Source organism: Berghia stephanieae, chromosome 2 (genome assembly GCF_034508935.2).
Source record: "Berghia stephanieae isolate SIO BIC M18660-M18661 chromosome 2, UCSD_Bste_1.3, whole genome shotgun sequence".
NCBI classification, from domain to species: Eukaryota; Metazoa; Mollusca; class Gastropoda; order Nudibranchia; family Aeolidiidae; genus Berghia; species Berghia stephanieae.
This window is the reverse complement of record NC_088361.1, coordinates 80,387,258-80,398,527: the sequence shown is the minus strand read 5'-3', so window position 1 is coordinate 80,398,527 and position 11,270 is coordinate 80,387,258. Positions and strand designations below refer to the sequence as shown.

Genomic DNA, 11,270 nt, shown 5'->3' with positions numbered 1-11,270 from the left:
TTTGAAGAATTATGTGAGATAAAGGACTCACTATTTAACTCACTACCACACGATTTTTCGTTGGTCAAATCTATGCCATGATCAAAGTCGCACGGGTTACTTGAAAGTAAAGTCAGGACTTATACGAATTATTGTAAATACGTACTGAATTCGTGTAGTGTAAAGAGTAAATCGATTTTTATGACAATATATCACCATGTGTATATCTACAATAAATATTAGATTGTTCAATAGACGGTAACTACATTTTATGAACCACGTAATGTGTTCAGAGCCTTTACAATCCAAGTTTATAGAAAAAGTCTTGCCATCGGGATTGGAACCTATGACAAATCAATGCAAATGAATACGAACTCTGATTTTGCCCTCATTTTGCCGCCAACAAGTGCAACGAAAGACAAGCACCTACCACATCTATAATATATTATACTCTAATACACCGTGCTCCTTGCTCGCTGGGTTTTATTTCAACGACTCCACAATTCTCGGCAATGAATGTGTGGAAAGTGAAGAAAACGAAAAGAATGAATGAATGAATCTGAAAACTACTAATACTAGCATGGCAACGAAGTACCGCGGGTGAGTAAATTGAGAACTCACACTGAGCGTGCATATGGTAGTCAGGATGAAATTGTAACGGGCTGGCTACACTGTATGTTGTAGTATGTGAGCAGCTGAGAGAGTGTGGTAAGCACAGATTATAAAATGATCACAAGATATCAAACCAGCCATACGGATAAGACATCAGGTTATGGGCATGGAGGAGTGCGTTACTTATAATGTTATTCTTATCGTCTTACAATCGAATGTTTATTTATTCTATGAAAGTGAAAAGCCATAATAACAGTCCATGAAAGCTGTGGTTTCGCTTCTCGATTTTGTTTAATATAGGATTACTGTGACATACTCTTCTCTGTTGTGAATTTAAGATGTAATTTCAAAGTTGTGATGTGAGTAATTACGACTAAAATTGGTCAATCTTAATATTGATATATATTATCATTGCTAATGTTTAGCTGTAAAGAGAGAAGGCATACGCATGACTTAAACCCGATGAACGTATAAATGATGTTTTTATTTGACCTGGCTACCATTTTCTTTAAAAAAGTGATTATAGGTTAAGGATTGAGAGGATTATATCTTTGAAATTCTTTGAAGCATACTTGGGACAGCCAATGGTAATTGTTTGCAAATGTCTTTTTTTTTACTATGTGCTTTATTTAAGATAGAAATGATATGTTGTATCTATTAAGAATTAATTAAAGCCTTGATATTTGTGTATGGTTTTCAAATATGAATTTAGCATCGAAATTTGTAATATGTGACTTTTTCTTTGATGGACTACTATAATAGGATATTTGTAACACATGCAACGCATACGGGGTCGAGAGAATGGGGAAAAAAACAACAAACAATCAAGCGAACAAACAAACAAAAACCAACAAAAAAACCAAAAAAAAAAACAAACAAAAAAACAAAAACAAAACAAAACAAAACCAAAAACAAAACTAAAATAACCCAACAAACAAACAAGCAACACAAAACAAATCTGAAACAGAAATAAAAAAACCAAAACAAAAAACCAGAACAAAAAAACCCCAACAAAACAAAAAACAAAACAAAACAAAACTTTAAAAAACAACAAAAAACACAACAAAACAAACCAAACCAAAACAAAACAAACTTCCATTGAAATAGTGTGACAGCGCCAAACTAAGGAATAAAAATGCAATGATTATTTAAAGTAAGAAGTTACAATTGCTACGTTTTGCACTGAAGTGAAAGTGAAAGACAGTTAAGGTCTTCACAAGATTTCTAGGAAACCTGATGCATTGGAAAGAAAGCTCTTAAATTTGAATTTCTTGTATCTGATCTTATTATTTCTGTTCATCCAGCATTTTGTTTTAGTCTTTCCATTTAAGTTATTAAATTCCTCATCCTCGTTTCCTTCCTCTACGTCCCTCCCTTCCTCGTCCTTCTCTTAATTCTCCTCCTCTCCCCCTCTCTTCTTCCATCTCTCTTCTTCTTCTTCTTCTTCTTCTTCTTCTTCTTCTTCTTCTTCTTCTTCTTCTTCTTCTTCTTCTTCTTCTTCTTCTTCTTCTTCTTCTTTTCTTCATCATCTTCTTCTTCTTCTTCTTCTTCTTCTTCTTCTTCTTCTTCTTCTTCTTCTTCTTCTTCTTCTTCTTCTTCTTCTTCTTCTTCTTCTTCTTCCTCTTCTTTTCTTTCGCCACCTATTCCTCCTCCGCTTGCTCCTCCTTCTCCACTAACTACTACTACTACAACAACAACAACAACAACAACAACAACTACAACTACTACTACTACTACTACTACTACTACTACTACTACTACTACTACTACTACTATTACTACTACTACTACTACTACCACCACTTCGACTTCTACTACTACTACTACTACTACTACTACTACTACTACTACTACTACTACTACTACTACTACTACTACTACTACTACTACTACAACCACTACTGCTGCTACTGCTACTACTACTAAACGTCAACAACAACAACAACAGCAACAACAACTACTACTACTACTATTACTACTACTACTACTACTACTACTACTACTACTACTACTACTACTACTACTACTACTACTACTACTACTACTACTACTACTATTACTACTACTACTACTACCACCACTTCGACTTCTACTACTACTACTACTACTACTACTACTACTACTACTACTACTACTACTACTACTACTACTACTACTACTACTACAACCACTACTGCTGCTACTGCTACTACTACTAAACGTCAACAACAACAACAACAACAACTACTACTACTACTACTATTACTACTACTACTACTACTACTACTACTACTACTACTACTACTACTACTACTACTACACTTACTACTACTACTTCTACTGCTACTATTATTATTACCAATACCTTTTTTGTTTGTATAGCTTTTGTTGCTGTTCACTTAGTCCCCCTTACGATTCACCTGGTCTTTACCATAATATTGTTCCTACTCCTCTTCTACGTCCTCTTCTTTCTATTACCCTCCCATCACGCAATTAACACTACATTCTCAACCATCTCATATACGGAAGTCTCAGGTTTGAGAGTTTTTGACAAAATGAGGGGCATTTCAATCTATATGATATCTGAAGAACAAATTTTCTGGCCGTATTTTAAATACGTGTTTTTCCACGTATAATAATAATAATAATAATAATAATAATAATAATAATAATAATAATAATAATAATAATAATAATAATAATAATAATTATAATAATAATAGTGACACAATATCGAAAATAAAATCAGTTACCTTGTCACATAAATATAATCCTCACATTCAAATGAGTCAGAGTAACCAATGATGTTTGTGGGTACGTGCGTGCGTGCCGGTATGCTGATCTTATTATTTCTGTTCATCCAGCATTTTGTTTTAGTCTTTCCATTTAAGTTATTAAATTCCTCATCCTCGTTTCCTTCCTCTACGTCCCTCCCTTCCTCGTCCTTCTCTTAATTCTCCTCCTCTCCCCCCTCTCTTCTTCCTCTTCTTCTTCTTCTTCTTCTTCTTCTTCTTCTTCTTCCTCTTCTTCTTCTTCTTCTTCTTCTTCTTCTTCTTCTTCTTCTTCTTCTTCTTCTTCTTCTTCTTCTTCTTCTTCTTCTTCTTCTTCTTCTTCTTCCTCTTCTTTTCTTTCGCCACCTATTCCTCCTCCGCTTGCTCCTCCTTCTCCACTAACTACTACTACAACTACAACAACAACAACAACAACAACAACAACAACAACTACTACTACTACTACTACTACTACTACTACTACTACTACTACTACTATTACTACTACTACTACTACTACTACTACTACTACTACTACTACTACCACCACTTCGACTTCTACTACTACTACTACTACTACTACTACTACTACTACTACTACTACTACTACTACAACCACTACTGCTGCTACTGCTACTACTACTAAACGTCAACAACAACAACAACAACAACAACAACAACAACAACAACAACTACTACTACTACTACTATTACTACTACTACTACTACTACTACTACTACTACTGCTACTATTATTATTACCAATACCTTTTTTGTTTGTATAGCTTTTGTTGCTGTTCACTTAGTCCCCCTTACGATTCACCTGGTCTTTACCATAATATTGTTCCTACTCCTCTTCTACGTCCTCTTCTTTCTATTACCCTCCCATCACGCATTTAACACTACGTTCTCAACCATCTCATATGCGGAAGTCTCAGTTTGAGAGTTTTTGACAAAATGAGGGTCATTTCAATATATTGATATCTGAAGAACAAATTTTCTGGCCGTATTTTAAATACGTGTTTTTCCACGTATAATAATAATAATAATAATAATAATAATAATAATAATAATAATAATAATAATAATAATAATAATAATAATAATAATAATAATAATAATGATAATATTGACACAATATCGAAAATAAAATCAGTTACCTTGTCACATAAATATAATCCTCACATTCAAATGAGTCAGAGTAACCAATGATGTTTGTGGGTACGTGCGTGCGTGCCGGTATGCTTTTGTGTATATGGTCATGAGTGAAGGTGTGTGCGTGCGTGCGCGCGTGTGGTTAAAAATACGTGAATCTCATCGTGAGTATTTCTAAGCAATAGACAGCTGTTGCTTTCGATGGAAAGTTTCTCTGTCCTTTTCAGCATATTATCTTTTAAGCATTTCTTCGTAGTATTAAAAACAGTTACAAGTACAACAAAATATGACTATTTGTATAGCATACTCTTATTTTCACGGTTTCACCACCCTGGATGTGCCTCATAATGCTTCATCTATCCCCTAAGTAGCTGTCATAACAAAAATGAAATACAAGAGCTTCAAAGAACAAAATACAAAACACGGAACGTATCGGGCTCAGAACCCTTCTTCAGCTAACAACAACAACAACAACAACAACAACAAACCCAATAAAAACATAAATACATTACTTGAAAACTCAGATAGACGTACCTATATCTGGGTTTTCAAGTAATGTATTTATGTTTTTATAGTTTTGTTTTTTGTTGTTGTTTTTGTTGACTGAAGAAGGAATTTGAACCCGAAACTTTCCGTGTTTAGTAATTTGTTCTTGGTTCAAACTGTTACATTCATTTCTGTTTATTACTTTTTTTTCAGTCCACAGCTTCTAGAAGCTCAGTATCTCAGTAGCTGGGTCACATGGAACAAAATTTTCATTTCATACATTTCAACTCGCCAGTATGGTTCCGTATTTGTACCCATCGATTATAATATTCACTACTGGTTACACCTATAAATAGTTATGTACTCATTTACACCAATGACAAATGTGTATAATGTGGCTTACTTAGGACACAAGACAAGACCTAGGCCCGGAATTTTTACAAAACCTTTTTTGCGCTTGTAGTTTTTAAAGTCATTAATCCCTCTTTAAGTGAAATAATCTGTTTATGTAAAGATTGTGATGATGCAATAATGTCTTTCTTCCGTTCCTACAATGGTCGTAATTTAATATATTGCAGAGTTCAATAGAAAAATAGCGTTCCATGCACGACTTCGCGAGAACCCAGGTTTGAGAGTTTTTGTCTAGATGAGGGTCATTTAAATCGATTGATATTTGAAGGACGTGTTTTCTGGCCAAATTCTTAAATACGAGTTTTTCCAGAGTACGACAGTTAACTGGTTAATTAATAAATAACATGAACAGCAGACAAAAACAAAAACAAAAATAACCCCCCCCCCCCCCACACACACACACAAAAGAAACAAACAAACGAAACGAAACCAATGTAGATAAATAACATTCGTTGGGGTTTACAACCTCCCCCCCCCCTCCTCCAATCCTCAACTTCCACCTCAATATATATGTAAACAAACCGACGTGAGAATAATGAAAACTCTTGACTGGTAAGTAAATGAAATTTTTACTGACAACAGAAGGTTTTCAAAACACCGGGGGACTTTCTTTTGGGGGTCTAGATTGAGTAATTTACTAGCGTAGCCCATGGCAGGTTAAAACAGTGTTAAGTTTTAGTAAGTTGATAATTAAGGTGGGTTTTATGAGACAAGTCCAATGCGGTCTATTACTCAATAAAAAGGGATTGGTCAATGTTGTTAAAATAATATGATTTTATACTATGCTAGTTTCGTCAGTGGAATAATAATCTATGGTCAGTAGTGAGAGCAGTTTGCAGCTATATAAAGATTTGTTTGCTTTGTCTGTCGATTTGTTTTTGTACAGTTGATATAATTTATGTTTATTATGGTAAAATTGTTTACTTTATTGGTTTTGAAACTCGAGACCTTTTTAATTTAAATATTTTTTTTTTTCAAAACGAGATAACTATTGCACAAGAAAGATACATATCCTTTGCAAAAGGCTCCAAATGGAAATCGCAGTAAACTACAGACTTCTACACGAATTATTGAATCCTCAACCATTCCCATATAAAACCAATCAGAAAAAATAACATAGCATTAGAAAATGACACATTTTTTAGTTAAGTTTAATTCTTGACTTGTACAAGAAAGGTAAAATTTGCTCACTGTGTTGACGCTGTCAAAGGTCAACAGTCACACCAAAATGTCCCTCGTCAATGATTTAGAGTTAGCTTTGTAGCTTTTACACAACAAGTGTCAGCTGCAGATGATACTCTTTTATTAACTGTTCATACTTTTTATTCTATCTGATGATCGGACGTTTAAAATGACCTCAATGTGTTGCGAGTGTCGTTGTAAAAACGTCTACAACTATAAACTCATGTTATCCAGTTGCAATAATAGAGTACTTTAAATCCCCTTTATCTTCCAAAGGGAATCAACAACGGCATCTAAAGGTGAGAACGATTTTTCTTCTTCACAATTTTGACCACAGCATAAAGTGGAGCACTGAAAAAGGCTCTTTTAATCATAATTTCTCACCATAAGTATAAAAGTAGTCCTTCAGAGTCATAAGGTCCTTGGAGCAGGAGTTCAGCCCGATTTTTATAACGTGAAACGGGCAATATATATATATATATATATATATATATATATATATATATATATATATATATATATATATATATATATATATTATATATCTTTTAGACAGGACGCTATTGTAGACCATGCTATTGCCAGAAAAAAAATCTTGACTTAACCCGGTATCAACGGTCCATTTGCGTGTGAAGCGAGTGCTCTACCAACTGAGTTATCGTGACTCCCACCATATTCAGGTGTAAAATAACACCTGATCGGTAACAGCGTTGTCTTGTCGTAAAAGAAACTTGCAATAGGGATATACAGGCGTTATGTCTCTTTCTATATTATGGTTCAGGACACATTGATGGTGGGCGATTTGAGCAAACCAAGATGATATTGCGGTATGTAAAAGCTCCTTAAAAACCAAACGGGAAGATACTTGTTTTAATAGATGCGTGTAAGACAAGGCAATATGATAATTCTTATTGACTTTTATATGACTTTCTGCTTCTCTTCAATCGATATCAATGTATATTATTGTCATAACATCCTGGTAATATAATAAAGCAGGCCAGTTAACCAGTTATCAGCCTTAATCTGGAAAGACACGTATAAAAAAAAATGGCCAGAAAACTCGTCCTTCAAATATCTATTGATTTAAATGACCCCCATCTTGGCAAAAATTCTCAAACCTGGGAATTCGCGAAGTCCAAGCTTTGAGAGATTTTGCCAAAATGAGGGCCATTTAAATCGATCGATGTTTGAAGGACGAGTATTCTGGCCAAATTTTTAAATACGCGTTTTTCCTAAGTATGGCAGTTAAATGATTAATGATTATAATAATATGTACTCTCCATGACCTACTATTGATTTTACAGTAAAATTTTTATCATTGTTGTAATGACTGAATCCGCCATGATCGACGTGCACTTCTTTGCAGGTCTGATAACCCAAGTCCTTATTTGGCTCATTACTGTAAAGGAAATCTCCAAAAAAAAAAAAAAAAATGACGCAAAATAGTGTCCATTATAACAATGTTAAGCTAGGCCCATAAGTAGGTTCGGATGTCAGTCCACGATGTATTAGACCGTTTAAATGATATAATTGGATTAAGCATAACATTAAATAATAATTATAAGTTAGTCACTATTTATTTCTTGTGAAGCCACACAATCTGATATTTTGCATGTACATACATTTTTGGAGTATGAAATCTAGTATCCCTTTTGGTGGGGATCACGTCTTGTGTGTTGGTGGAACTTTTGTATTGTTCAGATCTAGAGATAGATTGCTCTTGGATACAGCTCTTTTTCCGTTTGAACTAGTAGCCTTTGTGATAATGATAATAATAGTGATGGTATTGATGATGATGTTGATTATGATTATGACGACGACCAAGACGACGACGACGACGACGACGACGATGATGATGATGATGATGATGATGATGATGATGATGATGATGATGATGATGATGATGATGATGATGATGATGAAAATGTCGACGGTAATAATAAAGACAACCATGATGATGACGATCGTGATGATCACAATGATGAAGAACACATTTTCAAAATTTTGGCCAAAAAGCTCGTCCTTCAAATACCGATCGAGTGAAAAAATAACAAATCTTTAATCTTTAAAATTTTTGCCCCCCCCCCCCTCCCCCACCTCGCCCTGCAACTTTACACATCCTCTCTTACTATCTGGTTCTCCTCCTCAGCCCTGTCTTCCATAAACTCTGGCATTGTTCTTTCTCTTCTTCTTCTTCTTCTTCTTCTTCTTCTTCTTCTTCTTCTTCTTCTTCTTCTTCTTCTTCTTCTTCTTCTTCTTCTTCTTCTTCTTCTTCTTCTTCTTCCTCCTCCTCCTCCTTCTCTTCTCCTTCTTCATCATCATCATCATCATCATCATCATCATCTTCTTCTTCTTCTTCTTCTTCTTCTTCTTCTTCTTCTTCTTCTTCTTCTTCTTCTTCTTCTTCTTCTTCTTCTTCCTCCTCCTCCTCCTCCTCCTCCTCTCCTCCTCCTCCTCCTCCTCCTCCTCCTCCTCCTCCTCCTCCTCCTCCTCCTCCTCCTTGTTCTTCTTCTTCTTCTTCTTCTTCTTCTTCTTCTTCTTCTTCTTCACTCATCTCTATCGTTCCCCCATATTATATAGAACATATCTTCCCCTGCTCCTATCTCGTTGAGTCAACCATCCAAAGAATGACAATATTTCATTATCCTGTTCTCTTTATCCTCCTACTTGTTTTGCTCATCACGTGTTATGAAGAACCCTCTAAATCTATACTGATATCTCTGTGGTTCTTCTCATATCAATCTCATCGCATTATTATTCATAAGTTTTTTCTTGGTAAACACACGCACACACACACGCACATACACACACAAATCCTAAACGCGTATACAAACATTCACAATTCCAAGCTGTTTCTCTCTCTCTCTCTCTCTCTCTCTCTCTCTCTCTCTCTCTCTCTCTCTCTCTCTCTCTCTCTCTCTCCTTTTCCTTGAGCTCCTTTACATCTGTAAATTGGCACTCGACTATCATTCATTACTATTATTATTATCATCATCATCATCATCATCATCATCATCATCATCATCATCATCATCATCATCATCATCATCATCATCATCATCATCCTCATCATCATCATTATAATAATAATAATAATAATAATAATAATAATAATAATAATAATAATAATAATAATAATAATAATAATAATAATATAATAGTAATAATTATAATAATAATAATAATAATAATAATAATAATAATAATAATAATAATAATAATAATAATAATTATTATTATTATTATCATTAGTATCACAACCTCTCACCGTACTCAGGTGTATAATGCGTACCTGGGCGTTAACAGCGTTGTATCTATCGGAAAAATGGATTATCGCCTTGTTTTAAATGCTTTGTGTTACTGTTATCTAGAGGCCTCTTGTAAAGTGCTTTGGGCACGTTTAGTGGATATTGCGCTATAAAAAGTTCAAGGGTGGATGTTTCTCACTCTGGTTATAGTCACATTCTTGACGGTTTTCACAAATAAACCAGTAATAAGCAATTCGACTCGGTATTCATGAGTCTCATCATTGATGCTGATAATTTTGTAAAATCTATGACGTTCAGTTAGGATAAAATCGAACACAGGCTGTAATAGGATAATATATTTTCCGTCAAGACATAATATATAGGAAATCAAGACTATAAAGCTGATTTGTATCTCACCGTTTTTGTCCAGTCATTGACCCCAGAAGACGCATTAAAGCATTTGCCATACTGTTACAAAAGACTAAATGGCCTTATAGAGATGTCCGTAGATCAATAAAATGAATTCAAGTAAATTACACATAAAGGCAGACATTTTAACTCCTTTTCCCCAAAGACGTTCCGCTTAGAGAACAACTTAAATAAAACGAGCTTTTATATAGAACAATATTCACTAAACGTACTGAAAGCGCTTAGGCAATATTAATCTTTATTTTGACAGATACAACGCTGTTAAAGACCAGGTACTCATTTTACAACTGAGTAAGGCGAGAGATTGTGCGTAAAGAGCCTCCTTATCCAAGGACTCAACTATGCGCCGCTCAGAGCGAGACTCGAATCCAGGAACTTCCTATCCGATGGTCCTAATGCTTCTAATGGTGAAGCTGCTGCCATCAGATAGGAAGTTTCTGGATCCGAGTCTCGCTCTGAGCGGCCCATAGTTAGTCCTTGGACAAGGAGGCGAGTGTCATACCACAAGACCACATAGCCTCACTTATCCGCTAGTAATAAGGAAAACGTTGGACGACTGAGATTAATACTGAATTATTCTTGGTATAGTATAATTCGTTCTATGGTGTTGTGTTATCTGAACACTAGAATAGAGTCATTGCTTAATTGAGCTAATAAATAAGTGGCTATTGAAGGCCAAGTTGACTTCCGCATGATCATTTACATAAAATCGATTCGTTTAATTTCTTTGGTGAGAGCTCAAACATATTCAAAGGTCATTTCCGGCCATATCGGCCCATCTGTATAGGCTGCTCGTTGTGTAGGCATTATAAAATAGCCGGACTGACCGTGAAAGCGTTTATTTTTCCTCAGATTTTGTTCGCCACGAACTTTTTCCACCAATTTCCAATCTTCACGCGCAATTTGATGCTCCAGCGTTCTGTACTTTAATAGAATACTCGGGAGAAAGATTCGCGGATGATCAAAGGCTTGTTTTGAAGAAAAAATCGGAAGCATTTCTCATGGGCTATGAAAACAA

General features: G+C 34.9%; 1 protein-coding gene across 2 annotated transcripts in view; it reads left to right on the top strand.

Annotated features, from left to right (window-relative positions):
• Positions 1-711: 711 nt before the first annotated feature.
• The window catches only part of LOC144965619 (uncharacterized), an 85,080-nt gene continuing 74,521 nt past the window's right edge, over positions 712-11,270 (top strand). The window contains exon 1 of one of the 2 annotated variants that reach the window (XM_078901161.1): positions 712-950. The gene's annotated coding sequence lies outside the window, so the exon portion shown is untranslated. Of the gene's footprint in view, positions 1,179-11,270 lie in introns of both variants that reach the window. The other variant, XM_078901160.1, reaches the window with a different exon arrangement.